This window comes from Zalophus californianus, chromosome 13 (assembly GCF_009762305.2).
Source record: "Zalophus californianus isolate mZalCal1 chromosome 13, mZalCal1.pri.v2, whole genome shotgun sequence".
NCBI lineage: Eukaryota > Metazoa > Chordata > Mammalia > Carnivora > Otariidae > Zalophus > Zalophus californianus.
Window position 1 is genome coordinate 17419141 of NC_045607.1, and position 15430 is coordinate 17434570.

Genomic DNA, 15430 nt, shown 5'->3' on the forward strand with positions numbered 1-15430 from the left:
ACCATACAACATTCCCAGCACCTTTCAGCTTCCCTATGCTTCCTCCCCATTAATGCCGTCCCAGAGGTAACCACTCATCGGACTTCTAGCACCATATTAGCACCACTATTTGTTTAAAACTTTTTCCAGTTGGATATATATTGAATGTTTTTTGAGATCCCTGCTCAATATTTGTCAACTTACCTCAATGTAACTCACTTTTATCTTTATTTATTTTTATTTTTTATTATGTTATGTTAGTCACCATACAGTACATCATTAGTTTTTGATGTAGTGTTCCATGATTCATTGTTTGCATATAACAACCAGCACTCCATGCAATACATGCCCTCCTTAATACCCATCACCAGGCTAACCCATCCCCCGACCCTTCTCCCCTCTGAAACCCTCAGTTTGTTTCTCAGAGTCCATAGTCTCTCATGGTTCGTCTCCCCCTCTGATTTCCCCCCCTTCATTTTTCCGTTCCTTCTCCTAATGTCCTCCATGTTATTCCTTATGTTCCACAAATAAGTGAAACCATATGATAATTGTCTTTCTCTGCTTGACGTATTTTATTCGGCATAATCTCCTCCATTTCCATCCATGTTGATGCAAATGTTGGGTATTCATCCTTTCTGATGCCTGAGTAATATTCCATTGTATATATGGACCACATCTTTTTTATCCATTCGTCTGTTGAAGGGCATCTTGGCTCCTTCCACAGTTTGGTTATTGTGGACATTGCTGCTATGAACATTGGGGTGCATATGTCCCTTCTTTTCACTACATCTGTGTCTTTGGGGTAAATACCCAGTAGTTAAATTGCTGGTGTATTTTAAACTTTTTGAGGAACCTCCACACTGTTTTCCAAAGTGGGTGTACCAACTTGCATTCCCACCAACAGTATCAGAGGATTCCCCTTTCTCCACAACCTCTCCAAGATTTGTTTCTTGCCTGGTCAATTTTTTTAAAAGATTTTTTATTTATTTGACAGAAAGATAGAGAACACAAGTAGGCAGAGCGGCAGGCAGAGGGAGAGGGGGAAGCAGGCTCCTCGCTGAGCTGGGAGCCTGATGTGGGGCTCGATCCCAAGACCCCGGGATCATGACCTGAGCTGAAGGCAGCCGCTTAACTGACTGAGCCACCCAGGCGCCCCTTGCCTTGTCAATTTTTACCATTCCAACTGGTGAAAGGTGGTATCTCAATGTGGTTTTGATTTGAATCTTTAAAGTTCATGTTCAGAACAGCACCAAGTCCCTTCAGTATGTTTTATCCAAAGTGGAACTTTTACCTCCGTTCTCTGAAACACTCAGACTTCTATTAATGCCTCCTGTGAGTGCTCCCATTTCACCATGTGATCTAGCCTCTACTTGTGTTTCACCTGAACTGCAAATAAGTTCAGTATTTCTCATTTTATATACATGCAGTGGATTTTCTCACAAAAGCACAATATTTTGGTTCATTCCTATCAAATCATATGTGCACATATAACAGGCAAAACTGTGAGTGTGAGAAAACAAAGGGATAGTGGTGGGAGGCAGAAGGAACCGAATTTACAGAAGCATCTAGGTCATATAGGCTGATGAAGACCGGGATTGGAAGAATTGCCAGAACCTGGGTGTGGTTGGCATATGGAGATGAAAGACTAAGAGTGATGAACAATGAGTTTGGAAAAACCAAAGGGACAAATTTTGGCCACTATTGAAGGCATGTGACCTTCTTTTAGCTTTACCCGTCCCTACTCTTTAACTGTAGAATGATAGGCCTTAGCAACATTTAAATTTTGAATATTTTCATGCATGTAGAAATAGAGCTCCTAAGAGTTGTAAGTAACGTGTTCAGAGTCATGGTAAATAATTTAATGGCTAATAGTAGAGGCTATAGAATAATACAAATATGAATTCAAATAGTTATGTTAACTGCCATTTGTATAGCTAAGTGAAAGACTTATCTCTCTGAGCTTGTCTCTGCATTTATAAAATGGGTATCATAATAATACTTATCTCATTGGATTATTATGAAGCCTACAATTCAACATTTATCAGATTTTTAGATAACATGTAGTTGGGAAATTGCAAAATCAAGGGATCGCCCAAGAAAACTCCCAAACTCGTGATGGCTTGGAAAGATAGACAAAAATGTGGTGAATTAAAAGGTGTCCTTTCTTGGTGGTCCTTATTCTGTCCTATATCATAAACTTAAAACTTTACAACTTCCTGTAGAGTTGTCTGTTTCTGCCTCTAGACTAGAAACTCTGTGAGGGCAGGAGTTGTGTCTTCTGGGAGAGATATCGTATCCATGATGACAAGCACAATTCCTGGTCTATGGTGGATGCTCAGTAAATATGTGCTGAATGAATTAAACTTGAATTAAAGCAGACCTATGAATGATTCTATGGGATTCTTCTATTAGATTGCTATGAATAAAGGGGAGACTGAGTCATGGAAAACTAAGGCAGAGAATGCATATAGATCAAGGATAATTGAAAATGACCATGAAGTGTACAAGTACTAGAGAGTGCATACATGGCAGGCAATACTAGGGGACCTAGCCCAAAGGGTCTCAGTCTCAAGGTTTAACGGAACCGCTTTCCCCTACATGCTGCATTGTTTTGGTTAGGAATATGTACTTTGAAATAAGTATGTTTGGGTTCAAATCTCAGTTTCCTTATTTAATTGCTATGAAATATAGGAGAGTTAGTTAAGCTCTCATTATTTTGAAAAGATTGAATGGCATCATGTGTATAAAATACCAGTAAAATATCTAAAACATTGTGATTGCTCAATAAATCACAGTAGTTATTACTCATATTCCTAAAATTATCCATAAAGGAAGAGACATCAGAAGCTGGTACATGGCAGGACAAGAAGGCATAAGAAACTAAATAGATGAGATTCTTCTAGTAGATTCTAATAGAATCTAACAGATTCTACTATGATTCTTCTGGGGATCAGCAGGAATCCTGAGAGCAATGAATACTTAAAGTCAGGTAGATGGCTGTCTAATAGTTCTCCGCAAGCAGACCTTCCCAGCATGATCTCAGTGCCTCCTGTGGGTGGATAATCTCTGTGTATTGTACATTCCATTCCCCCACCAGCTCTCCAAAGCAATCTTTATTATACCCATTTGACAGATAAGAAAGCTAGGACTTGAAAAATGGTGTAATCCAGTTTATATGGTGGTGGAGCAGAGCCTAACAAAGAACCATTTATATGAATTGGACTAGTGGGGTTTCTAGCTCTGATTTCTGGAGATCCAAGAATGTTATGCAGGAAGGCAAGAGGAGAAGTGACGCTGATGTCTATTTTCCTGAACCCTTATTATCAGTTGGCATTAATATTTGTAAATGCATTGATATATAGCATAAATACAGTAAAGAAAACAGAATGAAAGTGTACAATTCATTGATTATATAATCACTAAATATGTGTATCTATCTCCCCATATCATAATAAAGGCCCCCATCTAAGGCCACTGGCTGAGTTATAAACAATATCACAATAAGGACTATCAGGATGAAAGCAGCCCCCATAAAATGGAAAGTACTCCATTGAGACAAAGCCACCCAAGGACCTCGGCCAAGGCAGCGCTCATTTTTCTCACCTTCCCCAGAAACCTTAAGCTGCCAAGAAGAGAGCACTTAGAGAGCACTCATCCCACCCTGTATGTTGAGCTGCCCATGGTGCTGAAGCATGGGGAGCGGAGTTGAGTACTGAAGCTGCTCTTCAGGAAAAAAAATGAATCCTGCACTTGTGTTATACTTGATGCTTACTGTCCATTATAGATAAAGGTCAGCACAATATAGCACTTGTCCAGAAAACAGTTGTCACGAGCAGTAAATCCTGACATCCCGCATCCAAACCCTTGGCAAATATCACCCCTTCTTTGTCTGGGTCTTCTCAAGGCCAGTAGAGGCTTTTTGCCCTGCTAAGTACACAGTGAAGACATGGACTAGGTCTGTGTCCAAAATTACTGAATTTAGCTGTTTTTTCAGCTGTGGCCTGTAAGTCATCTGCATTTGGGTCATTTGGGCTGATGAGCCTTAGAACTAGTGAATCACATTCTCTAGGGGTGGAGCCCAAGTATTAATATTCTTAATGAGAACTCTGTGATCAATTAACAGAAGTTAGAGAGCTGCTTAATACATTAATATCTCTGTAAATGTTACTTTTTTCCATTCAACAGATGTAATAACTCCTTGAGACCCCTTGGGTTCCTCTAAGGGGCTTTTAGTTTCTTGCATCTTTGATTTTATCAATGTCATATTAATGGAGCTGCCTCATGCTTTAGCTCCAGTGGTTGTCCATAATACCAAATACAATATTAATGGCCCTTTATGAGTTTTATAACAAACCAGCCCTGGTAACATGGGTTTGGGTTTCATCCAGATTGTAATGTAGGTGGCATTATGGATGAGTGGCTATTGGTTAATTTTAAAAGCTTATCTTATTTGAGATGTTGGTTTGTGCAATCCATGAGGCTTCCAGTATAAGTCAGGATGTATTTACCAATATTCTGCCCCTACAGTAAGGCAGTAGAAGATACAGCTTTTTTTTTTTCCCCGAGAGAGAGAGAATCTCACAACTCTGAGATCATGACCTGAGCCAAAATCAAGAGTCAGATGCTTAACCAACTGAGCCACCTAGGTGCCTCAGAAAAGACAACTTTTAAAGGAATAAGTTGTTTAGATTAAGTGGGTGAGATGTCTCCAATATAGTGTAGACAAATAACACTACACCTAGAGTTCTCTGTTATATTCTGTTTTGTTCTGGGAGTCATGCTTTGAGAAGGTGAGTGATATATTGGAAGTTGTCCAAAGGAGAGGCTTTATTGTTGAGACTGGAAAAACATTGTGGATACCTAATGACCTCTTAAAGAAAGGGTAGAGGAGAATCATTCTATAAGAAGAGTTGAAGGAAACCAAACAAAAAGTGAACCTAATATTATTAAGTCTGTTATAAATATGGCAGTGTTCATATACTTTCATGGAATTATTTACTCATTTAAGTCTTATAACAGAACTGTGAGGCAGCATTTAGCATCCCCGTTTTGCATACATGGAAGGTAGGTCTCAGAGATGTTAAGTGATTTGGCCAGATTGACACAGAAGTGAAGCAAGGTGTGAGAGCCCAAGTCTACCTGAACCCCTGGTCCAAGATCCTTCCATGCTCCACTCTTTGACAAATATGACCATAGTCATTATTATTTATCTTGAAAAGGGGGACAGGCTTGGAAGTTCCCAGGAAGCAAAATTAGTGATAGCTGGGTGATGAGGATGGTCAGAGAAGAGATAAAATTGTTCCTTAGTCTGAAAATGTCTTCACTTTCTGAGCTTCAACCTCATTATCTATAAATTGGGAATAATAGCAATACTTATCTCATAGAGTTATTGTGATGAATAAATGAAATAATGCTCATAAAACTTTTAGCTCAGTTCTGGAGACCTGGTAATGGCTCAATAAATCGTATAAATGTTAGTAGTTGTGATCATTTTTGTTTAATATTGGAAGGGGGTCATTGCAAGGTAAGGAGTTCCCCATCATAGGAAATTTCCTGAGAAGAGATGACCACATTTCTGTGAAGCCATAGAAGAAAAGTCAAGTTGACTTGGGTACATGATATTTTGATTCAGAGCCATTTTGTCAGAATAAAAACACTTAATTTTTTAAGGACATTCACAGTGTGTTTGTTTATTCTTTACTACCCCATCCCTGAGTGTCACCCATTCTTTGCCTAGGCTCAGAAATGGAGTAAAACTCAGAAATGAGTGAAGGCTAGGGACATCTCTTGAATATGGTTCTTGGCTAAATATGTACGTACATACATGCATGCACAGACACACAGTGGTTTATGTTATATGTAATTGCATCAAAATATTCATGCCAAGATATTTATTTGTTAAGATCAAGTTGTTGGCATTGTCTCTTGGGCTAAACTAGGTGATATGCTAATCATCTTTGTTTTCTATGACTGAGGAATTTGGGGTCTGAGGGTTCCTTACCAGCCTATGAAATCCTGAAGTGGAAATATCCATCATTAGGTTGGCCTAGTTTATTAATAAACCATATGGGTAGCTGCTTTTGGACACAAAAATTGTATAGTGAGTGAGTCACAGTCTATACTTGCTTCCACCCCTAATTCATGTCTTTCAACCCAAGAAAATGAGCTAATATGTGGCTTCATTGCCTTTAATGAAGAATTAGGTTATAACTGACTTCAGAGCTAGTTTGCAGTGATTTGAATACATGGAAGGAGTATTTTCAACTCTTAGAAGGAAAAATTACACCACGCTGAAGGTGGCTGCTTAGTCACAAACTGCAAAGAAACTTGTCTAAAGAGTGTAATTCCTTGGACCTTCTGCTCTCTGGCATGATCTGGGGTTTTGTTTTAAAATGCTCAGTGCTGATTGTAGACCTTGGAGCACCATAGAACATATTCAGGTATAAAAGTTCTCTACAGCAGGGTCTCTGCCTTGTTTGTCCTTCACTGCTTTGCACACATTCCATGCTTTTTATGGCAGATAGGCTACCTTGCCTTGTCTCTTCCTCCCTCTATGTGTTTGCTTAAATGTTGCTCTCCCCCAGGAGTACCCTTCCTAATTTCCATATACTGCAACACTCCCATCTCTAAGGCCTAACTTAAATTTCTCCTTCCTCCAGAAAACCTTCTTTAGCAAAACTCCCAAAACTTCTTCAAAGAAAGCTCCAGTCAGAGATAATCTCTCCTTCCTTGAAAACTACATAGAACTGTATTTGTACCTTTTTAATAACCCTGCAGTCTACCTTTCATCACTGTTATTGTTATGAATGTGTTGTTGAAACAACTGCCATGGTCCTAAGAACTGGCCTCCTGTGTTAAATCTGGCTCCCCTCCAGTCTGTTCCCAAGAGTCCAACTGGAGTGGTATTTTAAAATGAACAATCTCAACATATTGCATCTTCCCATAAAACCTGTTTAAGTACCTCTTATTATAATTGTTGTCAAGACTGAACTTTGTAACATGGATTTTAAGTTCCTGCAAGATCAGGTCCCTGCTTACCTCTTTATCCAGCTTCAACTTACTCCATGTCTCTACATGGGTTCCTTAGATAAGTTTGGCTGCCTCCTGCCTCAGGGCCTTTGCACAAGTTGTTTCCACTGCCTGAAAAAATTTCTCCTCACTTCCTTAGTTTCTCCTGAACAAATTTATTTACCCTAAAGTAATTGACCTCCCCTTTTCACATCCCAGCCTCTATTAGATCCCTTACTAATAATCATTCTCCACAAGCCCTGCTCTATCTATTCCATGATTTCACTTATTTCAGTTGGTAATTATATATTATCTAGTTAATGTTGGGCTCTCCCACTAAGTTGTAAGCTCCATAAGGCTAGAGATACTATTTGTTTTGCTCCTTATATTCAGCACCTAGGACAGTGTCCAAAACAGAGTTTGTGTTGCCAAAAAGCATTCATTGAATGAAAAATGAGAAAGGAAAAGAAGAAAAAGAAAGAAAAAAGGAAGAAGGAAGGAAGGAAGGAAGAAGAAAGAAGGAAGGAAGGAAAGAAGAAGAAAGAAGAAAGAAGAAAGAAAGAAGAAGAAAGAAGAAAGAAAGAAAGAAAGAAAGAAAGAAAAAGAAAAGAAAGAAAGAAAAAGAAAGAAAGAAAGAAAGAAAAGAAAGAAAGAAAGAAGAAATAAAAAATGCAGTGATTTTCATAGCTAGACTTAAATTTCCTCAAGGTCAAGGGCCACGGCTTATTCATGCCCTAACCTATTATGAAACCTAACAGAGGCTTCAGTAGACATAGAATAAATTGTGTCTGTGAAATGAATGAAGGGAGGGCAGGGAGGCAGGTGGATCCAGATGCCCTCAGAAGATATAGCCTGGGGAATGACGGTACCCAACATCTGAGTCTCCCTGTCCTTCTGTGATTGCCTTCACTCCCCATGGTTTTAGTTCCCACACCCAAAGATAAGAAACTCCAATCAAAATCCCATTTCTCCCCCCAACACCAAAATGAAGCAAGCTTTATCCGGAAGCCCAGGCAGAGGGGAAAATATAAATTGAGCTGAGATTCAGAACACCCAGGGGGAGGAGGTGGCAATGAAATACCAATAAACTATATTAATATGCTGAAATCAGGAAGAATAGGTTGAACTCCAACCCAGATTTAATAACTATACATGAGAGAGTGCAGGGAGAAGGCAAGGCTAGGTTTCAGTCAGAATTAAAATGAGATCTGTAATGAAACTGGTAATATAATTATAAACTGTGAAAACTTTTTTCCCTTCTCCCTCTTCTTGTACTTAATGGACAACTCGCTCAGCAATGGCCTGGAGCTGGTGCTTGGAGCGGTGAATACCCCCTAGAGTAGAATCTGCTTGCTTTCTTTTTTTCCCTCAAACCTCTTCATTAGAAAAGTCTGAATCCACAAAACCATGGAAGGAAAAAAAAATGCTCCAAGCCATTTCTTCTTTAAATAGTAACTGATCCCCAGGTTAGAAGTGACAAGGGGCTTGAGGGAGAATAAACCCCAGAAAACCATCCTAAGCAGCTGAACATGTTCAGGCTTTTAAAGATATCACCAACAGCCAGTCGGGTTGGGATTTTTAATGACACTTTGCGCTAAGATGTTAGCTTGGTGTTTGACCAGGAGGAATTGTTATTAATTTCCTTTCTTCACAAAAGGGAAACTGAGTTTGACGTCCAAAATTGGAGACTAATTTCTGTGTTTTGATAGCACATTGAGTCCAAAAATACATTCCTATGAATTGGGGGCAGAGGATGGTTGAAAGGGTTAGGGAAATTTCATTTCTTCCCATTAACAATTCCATTCTGCTTTTGTGAGCAGAAGACTGTTTTGACTTTGTGACGGGGAGGAGAGAGTGATGGATGGGAGCTTTGATGAGAGGGAGCTTGAGATTATAGTTAGATGTTCCATCCTTGTTGGCTTGGTGTTTGCAGAGTGGTGGAGGGGTGAGGTAGGGGTGCAGTGCTGGGATAGAGAAGATAACATGGTGCAGTGGTTAAGTGCACTGATCTGTGACCCAGGAGATGAGAGTTCTACTCCCAGGTATTCTGTTTTCTGGGTTGTCCTTTTTTTTTTTTTTAACCTTGGGTATATTAATTCATCCCCCCTGCACCTCAGTTTCCCCAACCAAAAGCATTGTCAGCGGGCTAATGAATGTGGAATCAGTTGGCCAACTATGAGAATAGGTCTGATGATGAGAATGGGGTGCTTTCCCCTTTCTGTTGTTCATAACGTTATTATTTATATAAAGACAATAAAGGAGTTGGGAAGAACTCTTAGTGGGTATGGCCACATCAGTCGAAGGTACGATTTTAGGGAGGCTTAGCTGGGCCAAAATGATGGAATTAAATAGTTAAGAAATAGCTCATCACAACACTTCCTTATTCATATACAATGCCTGTTTTCTTCCCTCTCTTCATCCCCTCCTCCCTTAGCATGATCAACAAATATTGCACATCCCCTTCTCTGGGACATGCGTAGATGTCAGGGGTGCAGACACGAATAGAACACACTCTCTGACCTCTCCCGAGAGAGAGAGAGAGAGAGAGAGAGAGAGAGAGAGAGAGATTGGGAGAGAGAGAGTTGTACTGGACGCTGTGGGGCAGAGAAGAAGGGCAGCCAACTACCTCAAACTGGAGATGAGGAGTGCTGCTAAGGGGAGGATGTCTAAAGGGGTGCTACCTTAGCTGGAACTCAGAGCCATTGATGGTTACCTGGAGTTGGGTGCTGGATGATAGCAGGCTTCTCAGAGAGGCGTGGGCTCTTTCCAGTACATGCATTGAGACCCTGCTGGTCAAGCCACCTGATAATGAGCCAATGCCAACACTAATAATTGGTAACATTTACAGAACACTGCTAAGTGCCTGGCCCTTTGCTAGGTACCTTGCAAAGGGTTATCTCATTTAATTCTGATACCTCATGAAGGAGATCCAGACATTTTCCTAACCATTTTCAATTTAAGGGAAACTGAAGCCCAGGCAGCTTATGTGACCATCTTAATGTCACACAGGTAGGAAGGGGTTGAGCAAAATTATTTCAAATTAGTCGCTACAGAATGTGGTAGACAGAGAATTAGATGCCTGCGTTCCGGGTGTGGCTCTGCCATGAATTCCCCAGGACTTTGGCAATCTCTGCTTCTCCAGGCCTCAGTTTTTTTCCTTGCACAATCTGGGAAGGGAACAAGATGGTACTTAAAATTCTTCCTTGCCCTAACATTCTAAAAGTGGAATGACAAATACTGAGATTCAAAGTCCCTTTTACTCATCCCATTGGGTACGTGGCCTCTGGTGTCTTTATGCAACCATCCCATTAGCAGCCGCATCTCTTCTGACTCTTGTCTGGGCCTCTCTGTGTGGGCCACCCAGCCCCCTGAGCAAGGATCTTGGGAGCAAAGGCAGCTGAGCAAACCCTTCACAGCCCACAAGTTGCCATTTGAAGAAAGCTTGGAAGGATCACAGCCAAGCTTGGGCAGGGACTGTGGGCTCCCAAGGCTGCTGGGATGAAAAAAGAAGTGGTGGGGAGCTGGGCCATGGTGGGAAACATGCCTCCCCATCTCCAGTTCCTAGCTTCAGCTGCCAAGGGACCTTGAGCATCTCAGATGCCAGAAAGTCTGGGAGGGAGAGAATGCATCATATTCAGAGGGTAGAGATGAGATGGGAGGAATAATTAAAACCTGCACATCCCTCCTGCCTCTCTGCGCTCCCTCTGTCAGGCCCCTAGTGCACAGCAGAGCCTCGCTGTTTGGCTTTCCTCCCCAGACACCCCTCTGGAGGATCTAAGCCAAATATATCTGCAGCTGCACAGCCTGGGTTTGGGGGCAGCTGTTGGCAACTTTCTGAACCTTTCCTAAAGGCCTGGGCATCTTACCTGCAGCTTAAATGATCCCCAGAGCCCGTAGCACCTCTGAGCTTTCCATGTATTCCCTCTTCTGCGTTAACCCTAACTCCCCATTTGGGCTTTATTGGTGAATCCAGATATTAAGGCTTTCAGCTGACCCTTGCTGAGCATCTGTGCAGGGTAAGAAGTCACACTCTGGGACACAGTCAGTGCAGGGTGAGATGGGAAAAGGAGGGCAAGACAGGGGAAAGCACAAGAGATTTAGAATCAGACAGAAAACCACAGGTTCAAGTCTTCACTTCTCTACTTACGAACTGCTGGTCTTGGGCAAGTCACCTCACTGCTCTGAGCAGGTAATTTCACCATCTATTAAAGTAAAGCTCTTAGCCCCTACTTCTCAAGGTGACAGTGAAGATGAAACAGAGAGTGATATGAAAATATCCCATAACAGGTGCTCAGTAAATGCTGATCATATCCTCAAAGGGATCACACCTGTTACTTAAAGTGACAGGATAACTATAAAGCAGAAGACTACAATAGAAGGCAAATCATAATCTGGACCAGGTAGGGCATATAGACAAGAGTCTTCAAGGTTGCCAGGGAAGCCTGGAGTATTTTCCACTTGCCAGATCCAGGTAAAGCCTTAGGGAGTGAGACAATTTGTCCCATTGGAAGGAGCGGGATGGGCAGGATTGGGAGTGAGAGTGTGCTCTGTTGGAGACCCAGGAGGGAGTGAGAACGAGAAGGACAATGTTTCAGACAAAGAGGACAGCATTAGGAAAGCTGTGGCCAGAACAGATAACATCCAGAGCATCCCAGGCTCCAAGGGGCATGATGGGGACTAATGGGAGGAGCAGATGGAAGACCAGGGCCTATTCGTTGGGCTTCCCTCATGGAGGTGATCAGAAGGCATGGAGCCACTGAAGGATTTAAACAAGGGAGTGTAGAGGTCACAGTTGCTCTTACAAAAAGCAGTGCAAAATGGTAATTAAGAGTTCAGGCTGTAGAGTTAGGTGCATGTGGGTTCAAATGTTAACTCTGTGAATTAATAGCTAGTTGATATTACAGATGTTACTTAACCTTTCTGCCCTGTTTCTTAATCTACAGAGTGGGCACGATACTAATAGCTTCCTCTCAGGAAAATTAAATGAGATACTATCTGTCAAGCATTCAGCAGAATGTTTGGCAAACAGAGGCACTCGCTAATATTCATTTTCATTGCCATTGCACCCTCCTTGTCTAAGTTAGGTCTCCCTATTAAATATGCACTCAGGGGCGCCTGGGTTGCTCAGTCGTTAAGCATCTGCCTTCGGCTCAGGTCATGATCCCTGTGTCCTAGGATTGAGCCTCACATCGGGCTCCCTGCTCTTCGGGGAGCCTGCTTCTCCCTCTCCCACTCCCTCTGCTTGTGTTGCCTCTCTCGCTGCGTCTGTCTCTGTAAAATAAATAAATAAAATCTTTTTAAAAAATGTGCGCTCAGCACATTTGCAATTGCTTATTTGATGTCTAAATTGCTTAAGAGTCTGGGATGTAGAATCACACTCCCTAGGTTTGATACTTGGCTCTGACATTTTCTAGCTGTGTCACACTGAACTAGTTATTTAATTCCGAAGCCTCTGTTTGCTCATCTGTGAAATGGGGATGATGGCAGTAAAGCACCTCAGAGGGCAGTTGAGTGCCTGAATATGAAGCAGTTGGCCAGTACGTGACACACTGTTAATGCTCAGTAAACCCCTGCAGCTATCTTGTTCCTGTGAAATCTCCAGTAACTCAGTGGGTGTTCAGTAAAGGCTTGTGGGCTAACTGACCACAGCGTAGAAGGCCAGGAACCTGTTAAGGGGCTGTTAATTTGTCTATATGATGATGTCTGAGCTAGGGCAATAGCCATGAGAGAGAAGACAAGGGAGTTCCCATAGGGCTAGAACCACAGTTGCTTAGTAACTCACCGCAAAGAGGTGCCGAGGAGGGAAAGGAGATGGCTTGGCACCTGCCTCCTGGCATCCTCTAGAGGCTGGTGACCGCAGACATCAAAATAAGAATGTCTTCTGCCAAGCCGTGATGTGTGGTGGTTAAAAACCATGAATGCCAGTGACAGAGTACAGGGGTTCAAATCCTAACTCCGCCTTTCCCATGGCCCAGCTTCATCTTCTGGAAAATGGGGATGCCTATGTGCTGGGAATCTGACCGTACTTGCAAGGATGAAGCAGGTAGTTAAATGCTAGAGCCCGACCAGTAGTAAACACACTCGAGGGCTAGCCGTTATAATTGTCATGCACATGCACCAGCTTTCCTGTGTGAAGATGAAGAACAAGAGGCCTACTTCTCAGTTACATTTGTTGGGGGAAAAAATGAAAAACAAACAAACAAAAAAAATGCAAGCAACTTTGAAGAATACATGGTATTAGGACCGGTACAGATCCTGCCTGGATGAAAATTACTAGTAAGAGATGTCACTGTGTTCTGTGAGCAAAATTAATCTGCCAAATTTCTGAAGGCTGCTCTCCTGAAGGTTTGATTGTGTGAGTGGTATTTCAGGTGATGCCTTACTGCAGTATTCAGGCCAGGGCAGAGGCTAGCGAGTGGTCATTGCAGGCCCCCAACACAGGTGCTCGTGTGGCCTGTGAGCACCAAGGCTCCGGGGGTTACTGTTTCCTGCACAGACTCAGATGCCACGTGAACGTGCCAGGCATGGGACCGGCCATGGAAGCAGAGGCCTGGAGGGAGGCCTAGGGGCACAGCGATTGAAGCTGCTGTCACATTTGAAATATGGAATCAATTAAAAATGGCAGCTTCTGCCACGTCAAGAGGGAGAGCATGGTACAGAGGTGAGGGGACATCATGGATCTGTTGCAAAGTTAGCTGGCATAGCAATTTTCTAAATTGTGAGTGCCCGAAACTACGTTCGGCCTATCTTTGCCCATTCCCCATCTCATATGCGTGCCAGCCAAACAAAGTGGCTGTTTCCTGAAGGCCCTGAATGTTCTTTTTTGTTGCTTTACAGATATCCCTTTCTTTTTTTTAATTTAATTTTATTATGTTATGTTAATCACCATACATTACATCATGTTTTTTTTAAATTTACTTTATTATGTTATGTTAATCACCATACATTACATCATGTTTTTTTTAAATTTACTTTATTATGTTATGTTAATCACCATACATTACACCATGTTTTTTTTAAATTTACTTTATTATGTTATGTTAATCACCATACATTACATCATTAGTTTTTGATGTAGTGTTCCATGATTCATTGTTTGCGTATCACACCCAGTGCTCCATGCAGTACGTGCCCTCTTTAATACCCATCACCAGGCTAACGCATCCCCCACCCCCCTCCCCTCTAGAACCCTCAGTTTGTTTCCCAGAGTCCATAGTCTTTCATGGTTCCTCTCCCCCTCTGATTCCCCCCTCTTCATTTTTCCCTTCCTACTATCCTCTTCTTTTTTTACATATATGATTTGTTTCAGAGGTACAGATCTGTGATTCAACAGTCTTGCACAATTCACAGCGCTCACCATAGCACATACCCTCCCCAGTGTCTATCACCCAGCCACCCCATCCCTCCCACCCCCCACCACTCCAGCAACCCTCAGTTTGTTTCCTGAGATTAAGAATTCCTCATATCAGTGAGATCATATGATACATGTCTTTCTCTGATTGACTTATTTTGCTCAGCACAATACCCTCCAGTTCCATCCACATCATTGCAAATGGCAAGATTTCATTCCTTTTGATGGCTGCATAATATTCCATTGTGTATATATATACCACATCTTCTTTATCCATTCATCTCTTGATGGACATCTTGGCTCTTTCCATAGTTTGGCTATTGTGGACATTGCTGCTATAAAAATTGGGGTGCACGTACCCCTTCGGACCACTATATTTGTATCTTTGCAGTATATACCCAGTAGTGCACTTGCTGGGTCATAGAGTAGCCCTATTTTCAACTTTTTGAGGAACCTCCATACTGTTTTCCAGAGTGGTTGCACCAGCTTGCATTCCCACCAACAGTGTAAGATCCCCACCAACATCTGTTGTTTCCCGACTTCTTAATTTGAGCCATTCTGACTGGTGTGAGGTAGTATCTCATTGAGGGTTTTTTTTTTAGAATATAATATATATATTTTAATTTTTTATTGTTATGTTAATCACCATACATTACATCATTAGTTTTTGATGTAGTGTTCCATGATTCATTGTTTGTGCATAACACCCAGTGCTCCACGCAGAATGTGCCCTCTTTAATACCCATCACCAGGCTAACCCATCCACCCACCCCCCCTCCCCTCTAGAACCCTCAGTTTGTTTTTCAGAGTCCATCGTCTCTCATGGTTCGTCTCCCCCTCTGGCTTACTCCCCTTCATTCTTCCCCTCCTGTTATCTTCTTCTTTTTCTTTTTTCTTAACATATGTTGCATTATTTGTTTCAGAAGTACAGATCTGTGATTCAACAGTCTTACACAATTCACAGCGCTCACCATAGCACATACCCTCCCCAATGTCTATCACCCAGCCACCCCATCCCTCCCACCCCCCACCACTCTAGCAACACTCAGTTTGTTTCCTGAGATTAAGAATTCCTCATATCAGTGAGGTCAT

At 41.9% G+C, this 15430-nt stretch overlaps 1 protein-coding gene across 5 annotated transcripts in view; it reads left to right on the forward strand.

The window, feature by feature from the left end:
- ASTN2 (astrotactin 2) overlaps window positions 1-15430 on the forward strand; it is an 894395-nt gene that overhangs the window by 358426 nt on the left and 520539 nt on the right. The gene's annotated exons all lie outside the window — the stretch shown is intronic.